A 13,616-nucleotide genomic window follows, 5' to 3' on the forward strand; every position below is an offset into this window, starting at 1 on the left:
GTGCCCCTCCTTTCCGCACTTGCGGCATGCACCACCGGACCTACAAACCCCGGTGTGACCCCTCCCACACTTCCCACAAGTGTGACTACTTAGATCTCCCACTCTAACATCAATGGTCTTGGACCGTTTCGGCGCCGGCTGCGACTGCACCGGAGCCTGCCTCAGCTCACGCAACTGCAACTCAATCTCTAACTCACGCCGCCTAGCGGCCTCCTGCAACTCCAACAATGTCCCACACCTCTGCGCAGACACAAACTGCCTGATCTCCCTCTTGAGCATGCTCAGATATCGAGACATCTGAGCCTGCTCCGAAGCAAACTCTGGGCAAAACATCGCCCTCTCAGTGAACATCCTGGTGATCTCAGTCACCGACTCCGAATCCTGCTTCAGCTCAAGGAACTCTTGAGCCAATCTCTCCCTCTCAACTTGTGGAACATAACGAGCGACGAACATCTCTCGGAACTGATCCCATGATACTGCAACCCTCTGCGCATCTGAATATGACCCCATGGTCAATCTCCACCAATCCTTTACCCCGAGCCTCAACAGGTTCAGAGCACACCTCACCCTCTGATCAGCAGGGCATGAACACGTGAAGAAACACCCCTCCACGTCTGATAACCACCTCATAGCAACAATCGGGTCCTGAACTCCATCGAATGTGGGAGGCTTCGTATTATCGAAGTACCGATACTGAAAACCCCGACTAGCTCCTCCCCCTGCCGCTGCTACAACCGCTGTAGCCGCGGCGGCAGCCGTCTCTGTGAGAGCCGCATAACACTCATCAAAATACTCAACCATGGCGGTCTTAATCGACCCAAACAGCTCTGGCAACTCAGCCTGGAACAACTCAGCAATCTCATCACGCAGGATCTCACGAATCCTCGCATCCAGCTCGCTCGTACTCATCTGACCGATAACCTCGGGCGGCACCGATCCGCCCGGAACTCTCTCTCCAGCTCCTGATCCTGACCTGGATCCACTCTATCATGCCTCGGAATCTCCATACTGAAAAACACGACACAAAATCTCATACTCTTCCCACAACCTGGGATCCAACTCTCTCTCAACCCAACCCTAGAGATCATGGTTTCCCTGATACACGTATGGGTCCTGTGCCTTCAGTAGTACGGTCCCATACTACCTTCCACTCCTACCCATATTTGTATGAAGTACTACCACAACGCCCTAGAGAAACATGCATAACAACGCTCGACCCTCACCACTAGAGGAACACTGAAAATATCCCATAAGGAACCCTGAAGATCCCTAGCCTATCACTAGCATGTTGTTCTATCAAAGCTCAAAAACAAATAACATGCATGGTATTTTGGGGTTACTTACTGGCTCCGGCTGATCGTACCTCCACGTCCTCCCTTACTCATTTTTAAAACCATTTTAAATACTCTTTTGAAAACTCTCCTCGATTTGAGACTGGAGTCACACGAATGTTCCTCCAATTCACTCAAACCAAGGCTCTGATACCAACTTGTAACGACTGATAAGTACAACCAATTTTAAATTTTTCAAAAACGTCTGGATTCCATTAAATCTTTACAAAAAGGTTTTCAATACAAAACATTTAACGTGTTTCCAGAATCACAATATTACGAAATCATGAGGAGCGGTACGATTACGCCTTCACCTTGCCACGGTCTCCAGAAGAACCTGAAAAACATGAAACCACAACTGTAAGCCCGAAAGCTTAGTGAGATATCCCCAAAATACCAACCACAAATCCCATACACACATAACATGCCATAACATATCCGATCACAGAACAGCCATACACTTTGTGTCTACTGTGTGACTGGTCCGCCGCACCGGCCTACAGTCCATCTGGTCCACCCTCTGAGTCTATCCACATACATCGAGTCTACAGTGTGATTGGTCCGCCCGCTCCCGGGCCTTCAATCCACCTGTTCCACTCTCTGAGTCTATAGTATGACTGGTCCACCCGCACCAGGCCTCCAGTCTATCTGGTCCACTCTCCGAGCCTTCGGCACGTCTGGTCCGCCCTATTCGGGGCCTACAGCCTATCCGGACCGCTCGCGGGGCCTTCGGGACAACCGGTTTGCCCTGGGTATCTTGGCCTACAGCACGCAGCAGGACCCGCCTCAACCCAACTCCAGTCCAAACAACCATGTGCACATATACATACAATCATATAGCAACTCACAGTCAACAAGTAGATCAAACAGATCACATAACATACCACCATCCTAACCAGGATATCGACCTAACAGGTCTCTAGCATATACCATCCTAACTCACAGGATGCAAACATATCAAAGCAGTAACATAATAACAACTACCCGGATCTCAATCCGATAAGGGCCGGCCTTGGTGCCTTAGACCCTGTTGATATAGTAAGGATAACTCACCTCGAAACTGCCGACTGAACAGATAACCCGAACTGCTCCGATCACTGATACGATCTCCACCACTGGACAACCGCCAATGCACTGAACTCAAAACAACAATCAACAATTACCAAAAGGCCCCTGGAAACCACTGGTCAACCCTTGATCAAAGACAAGGTCAAAGTCAACCCCTGACTGACTCTACTCGCCGAGTCAACCCGATGATTCGCCGAGTCCCCATACTCAGAACTTCCCTCAATCCGCGACCTAACTCGCCGAGTCACCCCGAGACTCGTCGAGTTCAACAACTCTGAGTCCACTCGCACACAACCCACCAAGTCATCCCTTGACTCACCGATTCTTGACTCGACCAGAAAATATTGGGACTCTTCGACAAGACTCGCCGAGCCCAAGAACAGACTCGCCGAGTCTAAGGCTATCTTCGACCTACTCGCCGAGTTGTTCATACAACTCGCCGAGTTCCAGGCAATCTTCATCCTACTCGCCGAGTTGTTCATACAACTCGCCGAGTTCCAGGCCATCTTCAAGCAACTCGTCGAGTCCACCCATGTGACTCGCCGAGTACCACCGGACTGAATCCATACAGAAGCACTCCAGGCCATGCAATTGCTCCAAAACATAGATCTAGCCTCCTACAACTCATCCATCTCGTAAAGTGGCAAACTTTACGTGAATCCAAAGAGATCTAGGCCATTTGCACATTGGGCTAGGGTTTGGGGACATGATGGCTCCACAAAACACTCCAACACAGGGACTTTCATGCTCTCTGATCCTTCTCCATTCCAGATCTGAGGTAGCAACCTCAGATCTAACCTCTAGACTTCTAATTACATCCATAGACAAGTTCCCACAAACCCCAAAATGAAGAAACAACATAACAACAACCCAAGAATGAGATATTACCTCCAAGATATGCCCCAACTGCAATGTAATTCGAACCCAAGCAAAGCCCCTTGCTCCAAGCCTTCAATCTCCCAAAATTCCTTCAACAATTACTTCTCCAAGCTCCAATCCACTCAACAATGGTGCTTCTCCACGATTTTAGGGTTTTTGGAACTTAATGGGGAACAAAGAGGCTGGGAGGAAAACATAATGATCTTTATATAGGGCTCAACCCCGAGAATGAGGGTTTTCTCCACTCAGCACCTACTCACCGAGTCCATGTTACTGACTCGCCGAGTCGGCTACTTAACACGCGATCCAGCCGCGACTCTACTCGCCGAGTCCACCCATGGACTCGCCGATTCACTTTTTCCCAATTTACTCTTTTTGCCCTTCTACTCTACTCTTGATATTTCGGGATGTTACAACAAGAATCTTGTTAGTTCTAGTAGTTTGAATTCTGATGGTTTTAAACAATTTATTTAGACGGATAAGTTTATTTTATCTAAGGGTGGAATGTTCGTTGGCTTTGGATATTTAAATAATAGAATATTTCGTTTGAATATTATTGATTAATTCATACCTGTTCAAAATTATGCATTTGAATTTCTGCATCTAATCTTGATAAATCTATGCTTCAGAATATTAAATTAGGTCATCTCAACTTTAGAAGGATACATGAGATGTCAAAAGATGGATTAATTTCAGCCTTTGATATGACATCTGATAAATGTAAAACATGCATACTTTCAAAAGTGTCAAAATAACCCTTTCCTAGTGTTACTAGAAATCCAACTGTTTTGGAACTTATACACATTGAACTGTGTGATTTTCACTCCACTCCTTCTTTGGGAAATAAAAACTATGTAGTCATTTTTATTGATGACTACACTCGGTTTTGCTATGTGTATTTGTTACATTCTAAGGATGAAGTCTTAGATAAATTCAAAATATACAAAACCGAGGTGAAATTGGAATTGGGCATTCCGGTGAAATGTCTCAGGACTGATAGGGGAGGTGAATATATGGATCCCATATACTTCCAATTAGTAGGTATCATTCATGAGACCACGACACCTTACACACCCCAACAAAGTGGTATAGTTGAATGCAAAAATCGAGTTTTCAAGGAAATGGTAAATTTGAAGTTGTCGTACTCGGGATTTAGTGAATGATTTTAGGGAGAGGCCATGTTAACATCCTGCTATTTATTAAATATGGTTCCAAATAAAAGGAACAAAACAGTCCATATGAACTTTTGTTCAAGAAAAAGTCGAATTTGAGTTATTTTCGGGCTTAGGGATGTCGGGCAGTTGTAAAACTCGCCAAACCCATTAAAAAAATTTTGGGAGAACGAGGAACTGATTTCATATTCATAGGATATGCTGAACATTCCAATGCATATAGGTTTTTTGTAATAGAACCTAATGATTCAGTCTCAATTAACACTGTTATCGATTCTCGGGATGCATTTTTTGATGAGATGAGTTTTTCATCAATTCAAAGGCCTAAGGATCTGACTTTTGGTACTAATAAAGTGTAAAATTCAAAAGGTCAAGATGGTGGTAAAGTACAAGAACCACAAGAGCTTCGTAGAAGCAAAAGAGGCCAAATTGCAAAAATTTTGGATCCGACTTCCAGCTGTATTTGGTGGAAGTTTCAAGGGATGAAATTAATCTTTAATACTCAAATTGTTATAGTATTGAAGATGATCCTAAGATATATCAAGAGTCCATGGAGTCTCATGATAGTGCCTTTTGGAAGGAAGCAATTGAGGATGAAATATCATAAATTCTTGAGAACAACACATGGGTGTTGTTTGATTTGCCTCTAGGTTCTAAGCCACTTGGTTGAAAATGGATTTTCGAAAAGAAAATGAATGTTAATGGGACTATTGACAAGTTCAAATGTCGTTTAGTCATTGAAGGTTTTAGACAAAAACCTAGTGTTGACTATTTTGATATGTATGCTCCGGTTGAGCGTATTTTTACTATTAGATTGTTGATTGCCTTGGCAAGTATCCACAATCTGGTTATTCACCAAATGATGTGAAAATAGCCTTTTTCAATGGTAATCTTGACAAGGAAATTTACATGAAACAACCAGAATGTTTCATTATGCTCGATAACGAGCATATGGTTTGTAAACTTGTCAAATATTTGTATGGGCTTAAACAAGCGCCTAAAACATGGAATCAAAAATCTGATGAAGTTATTTTTCTTCTGGTTTGAAGACAAACAAAAGTGACAAATGTGTTTATAGTAGATTTGATGATGCTACAAGAGCCGGAGTGATCATTTGCGTATATGTAGATGACATGTTGATCTTTAGTACCGACCAAAATCAAGTGGATGAAACAAAGAAAATGTTATCATCCAAGTTTTCCATGAAAGATTTAGGAGAGTCTGATGTAATTCTTGGATTAAGAATTAAAAGGATGAACAAAGGTCTGGTAATGACTCAAAGTCATTATATTGAGAAAATTCTCAAGCGGTTTAATTTTACTGATTTTTCTCCTCTGAGTACTCATATGGATCCAAGTGTGAAACTATTGTTAAATAATGGTGTTCCCATTTCACAATTGGAATACTCTAAGGCTATTGGTAGCTTGATGTATGCCATGACAAGTACCAGACCTAATATTGCTTTTGATGTGGGTAAGTTGAGCAAGTACGCTAGTATTCCTAATGCTCAACGTTGGGAAGCAGTAAATAGAGTGTTTAAGTATCTCAACGGAACCATGGATTATGGTTTGAGTTACTTGGGGATTCCTTCCGTTTTAGAAGGTCATTTGGATGCAAGTTGGATAGCCAACATGGAGGATCATTCCTCAACTTCTGGTTGGGTAATCTTTCTTGGGGGAGGTGTCATTTCTTTGGCTTCCAAGAAGCAATCTTGCATTACAATCTCGACAATGGAATCTGAGTTTATTGCGTTAGTAGCTACTGGTAAAGAAGCATAGTGGCTAAGGAATTTAGTCAATGAGATTCCTTTGTGGTCTAAACCGATAGCATATATTCCTATCCTTTGGTATAGTGCAACCGCTTTGGCTAAGGCATATCGCCAGGTTTATAAGGGCAAGTCTAGACTGTTGGATTAATGTCTAAGTCCATAACTATAATTGGTAAGACTTGACCCGACCCGGCATGGTCCATTTGGGTTGCATACCATCATGCACTTGGATAGACTATAATGAGAGAAATAAGACACTTATGGTTATTAATATATTATAAGTTCTAGTATATTAATAATAAGAATAATAAGATTATTTAATTAGTATTGATCAAGAATTAATCTAGGATTAATTAAGTGATCAAAAGAAGACTAATTAAATATATGGGTTGATTGTGTAAATCATCCATACTTGTATAGTGGGCTAATGCTCCATGGATAATCAAGTTGGGCTAAAACCCATAGGATGGTCCATGGATGCTCCATGGTGTATTTGTACCCATGGATCATGGAAATGAAAGGCCATGTCAATTAGGGTTTACATGGTGTAACCCTAACTATATAAGCATCTTATTCTTGGCCAAAATCGGCCACTAGTGTGTGAAGTGAAAGGGCTAGCCGATTTCATGAGTTGTAGAATTCTCTCAAGCTATTCTAAGTGTTTTGGTGATTGTGATTCCATTTGAGGCTTCCACACTATTGGGGCTAGGCACTCAAGCTTCATGAAGACTTTCTACATCAAAAAGGTATGTATTCTATCTTGTTACATTCATTGTTTTGTATGCTAGATTAGGATAATACCTTGGAAGTTCTTATTTGCATGTATAATAGAGAAAACATAGATCCAAGGTATTTAGGGTTGCATGTACACTTAGGAGTGTTAGAATGCTCAAAACCCAACAGTGGTATCAGAGCCTAGGCTTGTTTTCTATTATACTTGATGCAAATTGCTGAAAAATGCTGAAAAACTCGATTTTCTGGCTTTCTGGGCACTAGACTCGCCGAGTCCACTGATGAACTCGCCGAGTCCATGAGTAAAATCATCCTACTCGCCGACTAGGTTCATGCACTCGCCGAGTAGGAGCCCCAGACAGCATATTTTCGAGGTTTTTGGCTAGAAATGGACTAGGAAAATTACCCTAAGTTGTTTTTGAACTTATAAACTTGTTTTTGATGTGGTAATGTTCATGCTAATCCATTTTCAAAGATAATTGTCAATAGATTCATGTTTTGTATTAGTTTAAGGTTTAGACTAATTACATGAAAAAGTTTGATTTGAATTATCTTGTACTTATGAGTTGCTTAGATTAATAGAAATGTTAATTGAAATAGTTGTTTTCAATCCATTTTAATCTAAGAGTTGAGTATAAAATGTGTTTGTGTAACTTGTCCTCAAGTTACATGAAGAGTCACATTAAAGACTCATAAAATTCATAAAAGTTGGCAATGGTTACAAAATGAAGGGTCTTGTGTCATTGAATAATTTTTTTATGACTCCATAACTTGTCCTCAAGTTATGGAAGTTCAAGAGTCACTTCATTAAAGAAAAATATGTAACCATAATTAAATCCATAAGTTATAAAATAAAGAAAAGTTAGTTCTTTTATTAGTTTAAAGTCTTCCATAACTTGTCCTCAAGTTATGGAACTTGAAGAGTTTTTGGATTAAAACTACTTTAAACACATAAGTTATGGAATTAATTAGTTTTGAATAGTTTCAAAACTTGCCCTCAAGTTTTGGAATTTGAAAAGTTTTCCTTATGAATACTTTAATTCCAAGTTAGCCCTTAGAATTTTAAAAGTTAAAATTCAACCCTTATACTTTATAATATTATAAGTTAATAATATATATATATATATATATATATATATATATATATATATATATATATATATATATATATATATATATATATATATATATATGTATAAGAGTAAAGTCAGTCTTACCGCTAGTACGCCTCATTCACGAAGCCGGTCTATAAGGTGGGTATAAGGTTGTTGCCTATAAAATGGCAACTTAATGGGTGTCCACTCTCACCCACCGCTTGCTTGACCGGTGGAGGGTCGTTAGCCGAACGGGTTTGACAAGACTATAACTCTCCTTCATTAAAAGTATTAATGATAATACTAAGTAACTAAACTCTTAATAATACCCAATCTTAGTTACTTAGGAAAAATGTGAATAAGGTGCTAACCCATGAAATTACACTTTACACTTTGTCTAAGTCGTTAGTGGAGCGTGTGTGGTTAACCGGCACACTAACTTGGACTTAACAAGGTAGGTAAAGGGTGACTTAATATTTATCCTAGTATCGATGGAGCGTGTGTGGTTAACCGGCACATCGATTGAGGGGTAATTTATTAAGGGTACCAAGTGATTTGCATGGTTACTTCACACCTTGTTTTGTGATCCTCGGCATCCCAGCCACAAAACCTGAAGGGCACACTCGAGATTGAAACATGCCTTTGAACAGTTCAATGAATCTCAAAGATCTAGGAGTTTCAAATCCAATTAAAACCTAATTATACATTTTGTTTATCTTGGTGGAAATTGGTGAATCGTCATTCACCTACCTTCAAATATTTTATAGCTTGGATTACGGCATACCTCTTCTAAGTTATAAAATAGTTTGTTGGGTCCTAGCCTTAATATTTCATATTGGGTGTCATATTAAGGGCTTTAAATCAACTATCTTGAATATCTCCCAAAAGATGTCTGTAATAGACACCTATGATCTTCCCAAATCTCTTGAAACAAGGTTTCCTAAATGAAGATGATGTCCCTTGGAAATCATACTTCTTTCTCCTCCTCCAACTATTCTCCCTAACCCACAAGTTCTTGAAAAGTTTAAGGTCACTCAAGCCCTATTGGCAAGGCAAGGTCTAGGTGTGGTCACATCTTGGAGATGTAGTCACATATTGACAAGCCGGGAGAGTTGGGTGTCAAAGTCTTGAGAAAGTTGGTGGTTCAATCACTTTCTAAGTCACATAGTGAGTTCCTTTGGGACACCTATGAAACAGACTATGACAAGACCCTTAATGATCTTATCTATTTGCTAAGATCAACTTCCTAAAACTTTATGGACATTGACAATGATGACATTGGATATCCAGTAAAGCATTCTCTTCCCAATGGAAAGGGATTGGCCATAGTCAACGCGGTTGACCAAATGGTAAAGAGAAAAGCTAAGTCTGTGATAGTCTCGTGTACCATTATCAAAGGGTCCATATGTTTGTATTGCCAAAGAAAGGGGCATTGGTTGCGAAGCTGCCAAAATTTACCTAAGGATGTTAAAGTCAATAAGTTTGACTCTACTTCAGGTAAAGTCCACTATCTAACTCTGTTAAGTTTCTATTCTGAGATTCTTGATACATGATGTGACTGGGTCACATGGTGATGTTTAAGAATCAAAGGAAAATGAAGAAACTTACAGAAAGAATATGCCGAATCTGATCGCGTAGATGGATTTCTATCGCATAGCTTGAAAATCGGATTCTTGAGCTACTTCTTAGGAGTTATGATATTTTTGCTTAGGAATAGATAACAACAAGTTTTCATATGGATTGTAAGGATAAGTTTTTTCCGCAAAGTTTTAAAATAAAACAAAATTTTTGATTTTATTTATTTTAAAATATCCTTACAATGGCATTTGAGGAAAACTTGTTGCTTATATGATTCCATTAAGAGCAAGAGTGGAAATATGAAATTGATTCTTTCATTTGTGGTAATGTCTAGATTTACCAAATAAGGAAAGATTCTCCTCACCCAAGTTTCAATTGGACCGGAACTTGGAATCATGGAAGTTGTATAGCATGATGAATGAGAACTTTCAAGTATTGGAAAATTAAGACTAATTACTTGTTCACATGGATGTGTGAGTCAAGTAAAGGACTAAGGGATCGAGTACACATTCTTGTGCACTGATTAAGTCCACCACAAACGATTGATAAAGCTATTCATCATAGTTTACTAAAGCTCAGTAAATATGATTATACTTACAAGCTTAAGTGTAACTCTGAGACATTGGAAAAGGTTCCAATGTATGGCAGAGCGAATAAGAAGAATCAAATAAGGCAGAAGGATAAAAGTTTCTCAAATCTGAAAAGATGGGAGAGTACTTTAGTATCAGTTTTGTGATCATCTTAATGATTAAGAAACCATAGCACAATTAGTTCTCTAAGGAAATCTTAGTGCATTCTTATGACTAAGAAAAAGGGATCTTGAATTGTTGAAATGGTTAAATCAAGAAGATGAGTCATACTTCATTCCAATACAAGTCTTAGAGTCATACTCCAAGATTGTAACTTGAGTGACATGTCTCAAAAGAAGGTTAAAACACTTGTCAAATGTAATAGTAAAAGTTTTCTACACTTGTACATTTGAAATTGGTAAGTTGTGATGTTTTGGATAAAACAAAGAGTAACTTAGGCCAATTGTGTGGAGTGTTTGTCTTGATTAGAATCCACACTGTCTCTTGGATGTTTGACAAGGGAGTCTTATAGGTCAAGAGGATAGTGGGAGTCTTAAAGGTCTTAAAAGTCTCAAGAACTAATCAAGAGTAAAACCTGAAGTTCTTTACTAGCACACGACTTGAGGTTTATAACCTATCGTGTTGACATATTCTATGCCCATTCCAGTTAAAGTTAACTTTGCATATGAGTTCTTAGAGTTCTCAATTTGTTGCACAACAACTTGGAAGCAGTGGCAGGCCCTTGAGCTGCCAGGTGGCAAGAAATTAAGATTGAGTTCAATCCATATGGTTTTGGATTTGTCATTATTTTTGTCTTGTGATTATGGTTTTGACAAATTCATATGGGTAGGAACTCATACACCATATAAATCTAAGTGTCATAAGGTTTCTCTCCGATTCATGAAAATGATGGTTAGGAAACACTTTCACTAAGTAGATTTTATCTAGATAGCAATTGTGATATTTGAATTCTCAAAGTCGTTAGTGGAGCGTGTGTGGTTTACCGGCACACTAACCTGGACTTGTGAGAAGTGGCAAAAAGGTCTAACCATTATGATTACGGCATCCCTCTTCATAATTGTTTAGACACACAAGTGTGCTATCTAAGGGAAGGTGTATGATTTTGATAAAGTCTTATCAAAACAATCTAGTATCAGAAATCTGAACTTTGGTAAGAACGTCAATGAAGTATTCATTTCTAGAAGTCCAGCTGATTTCTGGGTACATGTCAAAGCTAGTGGGAGCATAAGTGATATGCTAATAATCATCATGTTAGTGGGAGCATGATAATTATGATAAGTATTGAAAGTTAGCAATGTTAATTATAGAAAACAAAAGTTTCAATTCGTGAGGTTGCAGGGGTTGAAAAGAGTTGTTTTTCTATAATTAAGTGAGAGGAAATTATACTTCATCTCAAATCTATAAGCTTAATTCGTGAGGTTTTAATCATTTAGTCATCTCAAATCTATAAGCTTAATTCGTGAGGTTTTAATCATTTAGTCAAGGATATATATATATATATATATATATATATATATATATATATATATATATATATATATATATATGAATTTCATGTTGGAATGGCTCAACATAAGGAAATTCTGTATATGGGTCCATTATTTGCGTTCTAAAATTCGGTTATGATTACGGCATCCCTTTTCATAATCTGAATTATGAGAAATTGGCAAATTGAAATGGACATATTATAGCAAAAGACTGGTTTAGTCTTTATGTGAGACATCATGAATTGTGTCCCATATGCTTTGGATATAGGATCGATTACATGTGCTATATTCATCCGTTCTAAAATTTTCCAAATGCCTGGGGCATTAAGAAGGGAAAAGGTTTAGAACTGGATATGACTAAAAGGATTAAACAATTGTCGAGGACAATCTAAGGTTTACCAAAGATTGGTTGCTCAAGGACAGTTGGAAGTATAGTGATAATTCTGGAAGGACCATATTGACATAATCTGTAAGGAGGCAACTCTTGTTCAGAAGTGATAGTCAAAATGGAATCTGGAAATGTTTCAAAGTTAGATTTTTCAATCTGTTTAAGATTAGGAAACTTAGTGCAAGAAGGATGTTTCCAAGGAGCTGATCTCCTTTGGAATACTCTGTAATGATTGTTGTCAAGTCTTTCTGAGTTTGTGCATAATCGTTACAATGCATATAAGTTTAGAATCTAACAGATTTCAGTAAATGGCATGAATTTGGAATTCTTACATTTGCTGTAAGGATTTGGGAGTGTGAAAAGAGAATCATTGAAGTTATGTTCAATTGATCTTGTTCACAAAGTAAAGATCATAGACAAACATAGTATGCATACTTGGTGTATGGCATGACTAGTGTTTAAGAAAACATAGTGTACATGCTTGGAGCATGGGACAACTATTGTTTTAAATTCAAGAATAAAGTTGATAGCTGAAACAGTATACAATGAATAATGTGTAATCATATGGTGATAAATAAAAGGTGTTTTATTTATGTTCAAAGGGTTGATACCATATTTGATTCAATTATTATTGTGTTTCATTTTGCATGTTTTGACTTCCCGAATAAACTGGGTTATTCTTCCGGAATGACTAAGTTATTCAAACCATCCACAGCCGGTCATATGTTGGAAGTAGATATGAATTAAGACTGTCATGGGTTGGCTTGTAGAGGTCTAAGGTGTTGGACAAAGGGCTACAACACTCATGAGTGCTCATAAGTTCTGAGTATTGGATTCAACCCGCGCTCATTGGAATCACTTCATGGATTTTATCACGAGTGATCATGAGACGATAATATCTTATATTCTTCAAACCTAGAGATATGAGTTGTTACTATGAGTTGATAGTACATTGATTGCACGAAAACGCATTTGGTAACTCGGTGCTATAAAACGTGCCTTTGTGTATGATTCAACAAGTAGTAGAACAAGCCATATGAGTCGAAGTTTATCCGTTCCTTTTACCTTCGGGATAAAAGTGATATTTGTGGGCCCCTCGATGATTTGATGATGACAAACGGAAGTGCTCGGCCGGGCCAGGACTGATTTGATTTGTTCAATTAGTCAGTCTTCATAAATCGAAAATCGGGAAACAACAAATGGACAGAGAGAATGATTATAATCCATGTCTCAGTCCATATGATATCTAGAATGGAGGAATATATGATCCCTTATCTAATGGACAAGTCATTGACAAAGGTCAGAGTTCATCTACAAGGTCAGAGTTCGACAGAAGCTTTTGAGAGCTACGATTGCCAGTTGGTTCCTGAAGTCATACGCAATAATAGTTTTAGACTTATCCAAGTGGGAGACTGTTGGATTAATGTCTAAGTCCATAACTATAATTGGTAAGACTTGACCCGACCCGGCATGGTCCATTTGGGTTGCATACCATCATGCACTTGGATAGACTATAATGAGAGAAATAA

The sequence above is a fragment of the Lactuca sativa genome, chromosome 4 (genome assembly GCF_002870075.4).
Source record: "Lactuca sativa cultivar Salinas chromosome 4, Lsat_Salinas_v11, whole genome shotgun sequence".
In the NCBI taxonomy this organism is placed as follows: Eukaryota; Viridiplantae; Streptophyta; class Magnoliopsida; order Asterales; family Asteraceae; genus Lactuca; species Lactuca sativa.